Source organism: Palaemon carinicauda, chromosome 16 (assembly GCF_036898095.1).
Source record: "Palaemon carinicauda isolate YSFRI2023 chromosome 16, ASM3689809v2, whole genome shotgun sequence".
Taxonomy (NCBI): domain Eukaryota; kingdom Metazoa; phylum Arthropoda; class Malacostraca; order Decapoda; family Palaemonidae; genus Palaemon; species Palaemon carinicauda.
Genome location: NC_090740.1, coordinates 85062579 through 85065333, shown reverse-complemented (window position 1 = coordinate 85065333; position 2755 = coordinate 85062579). Strand labels below are relative to the sequence as shown.

The following is a 2755-nucleotide window of genomic DNA, read 5'->3' as shown; positions in this document are numbered from 1 at the left end:
AGCCGATGCCCTGTCAAGAAACACAATGGCTGCCGTTCAACTGGGATTGGATTACAACGCCCTGGCTGAAGCCCATTGACAGGATCCAGAATATCAAGCATGCGGGACATCCTGCACGTCCCTCCGTTGGGAAGACTTCCCCCTCAACGACTCCAACACCACCCTCCTCTGTGATGTCAGTACTGTCTGACCACGACCTTGGATTCCTGCTCCCATGCGCCGACAGGTGTTTGATTTTATTCACTGCCTTTCACATCCCTCGTGCCGTTCTACTGCACAGCTGCTGAAGGCAAAGTTTAATTGGCACGGCATTTCTAAGGATGCTAAGGATTGGGTCCGCGCCTGTACTTCTTGCCAAACTTCCAAAGTACATCGACACACGGATTCAGGAGTGGGCACCTTTCCTCAACCTCAGCGTCGTTTCGCACACATTCACGTCGATGTTGTAGGCCCCCTACCCACATCACAAGGACATCGTTACCTGTTTACCGTCATCGACTGCTCCACCCGTTGGCCTGAAGCCATTCCCATGGAAACTGCAACGTCCGCCTCATGTACATCTGCCTTACTCTCTGGATGGATTGCAAGATTTGGTATCCCTGAGCATATTACTTCTGATAGAGGAATCACTTTCACCTCTCAATTATGGACATCATTAGCGAAACTCCTGGTCATTACCCTACATCAGACAACGGCTTACAACCCCGCTGCCAATGGATTGGTTGAACGTTTTCATCGCACCCTCAAAGCAGCTATGATGTCCCGCTGCAAGGATTCAAACTCGTTTACTCAGCTTTCCTGGGTCCTCCTGAGACTAAGGACCACTCCTAAAGATGCCCTCGACGTCTCGGCAGCTGAAATGGTGTATGGCGACCCGTTGGTCGTCCCGGCCGAATTTTTTCCTTCTACAACCTCTTCCGACGATATCCAGCGCATACGTCACGTCATCGGAAAATTTACTCCATGCCACCAGACTTACAAGCCCCCAGCGAAGCATCACATACCAACAGACTAGCAATCTGCAACGCACGTCTTCCTGCGCAACGACACTACCAAGCCACCGCTAACGCCCCCCGACGCAGTCCGAAAGCATTCCTACTAAACATTCGTGGCAAAGAAGACTGGGTCTCCATTGATCGTCTAAAACCTGCTTATCTACTGCCAGGTGACCCGCCTACAGTTTGCCTCTCTAGAGCAGGGCACCCTATTTAACCTGTACAGTGTGTAATTTTTAGGGGGGGAGCCCTGTACCAACCGTGTGTCACACGATCGTCCATGAATTATTTTGTATATATTATGCTTTTATCTGTGCTCTTCCCTCGCACTAAAAAGAACCAGAACAAACATGTCTGTGTGTCGCCTATGTAACATTGTCATTTTCACGAACATGTATTTTCCTGTTGCCTTGAAGTTTTGTATGTAAAGGAGAGTGTTCTTTAATAAACTAACTCAGTTGATTGCATCCTGCCTTTGAGTTCACAACCTTCTCTCGGCACCGTCACAAGCTTCTATTACTCTATTTTTGAGGGGATTCAGCATGGATTTAATAAAAAATTTAGTGAATCACCTCTGACACAAGATCCTCATCATTTGTCTTAGCTAACTTCAAGCATTATGACAAATGGTTCCGAAAACAAAGCATACTAGAACACCATTTTACTTTTAGCAAAATAAGATTTTTACCCCAATTTTACTCCAATCTATACGTTAGTATAGGTCTTTCTGTTCGACAGGGGCAGGACTCATCACCATGAGACATTTCAGCAGTAGCAAAAATTCAGTCTTTAGACTGAAAATTAGATGACAGAAAATCCAAGCACTCTTTTATGTTCTGGAAGGATCGTCTCTTATATTTTCAACAATATAGTTAAATGCAAGATCCACTGGGCAGACTTCCTTTAATTGCTCTGATGTACCTGACGTACGAGAAATATTACGCTTTAAGGTAAACTTCTTAACGCCCCGAGCACACTAGCCACTTTGTGGCACCACCAGTGGCCGTGCAAAGTGGTGGGACAGAGCACACTAGCCACTTTTAAGAGCCTAAAGTTGCGACCACATTTGGCGACCACATGTGGTTATGTTTTGAATACCCGGCCACATGTGGTCGCCACACTGATATCACTACATCTCAGTTTCAGCATGGACTCTGAGGAAGAGGCACTGTTACTGCTTATACTTCTGCGAGGTCGCCGCCGCAGTCGTCGGAGAGCGCTATGGATGTACCCAATTACTGCTTCGAGATTGACCCACGGACAGTTTTTCACGATAATGAGTGACCTAAGAGTAGATGATGATAAATTTTTTGACTACTTTAGGATGACCCAGGAAAGTTTCAACGAACTCTTGGCCATTATTGGCCCCCACATTCGCAAAGACAGTACATACCTTTGGAAGAGCATTCCAGCTGAGGAAAGACTTGCCATAACATTAAGTTATGTAAATAATACAATTATTTTTAGTGAGTTTATCAAACTGTATTTCAATGAAACTGTACTGCAATAAAAAGCTATATTCCTTTTCCTATATCGCTAAGATTATGAATGCTTCCAATGATAACATTTGTGTTGTCACTTCGGTGTTTTGTTCACAAATTACTCATGATTGAATCATCCGACCATGGGGATACCACTCGTGTTTCAGATAGTTGTGCAGGTGATGGTGTACAGGGTAGTACGGGTTGGCTTTGAGGTACTGTTGATTGTGCATGCATGATGCTAGGAGCGAAATTTTGTGATGTATGACTTGCATGTGA

At 45.3% G+C, this 2755-nt stretch overlaps 1 pseudogene; it reads right to left on the bottom strand.

Moving 5' to 3' along the window:
• Positions 1-2587: 2587 nt before the first annotated feature.
• Positions 2588-2755, bottom strand: part of LOC137655074 (uncharacterized) — a 2082-nt pseudogene continuing 1914 nt past the window's right edge.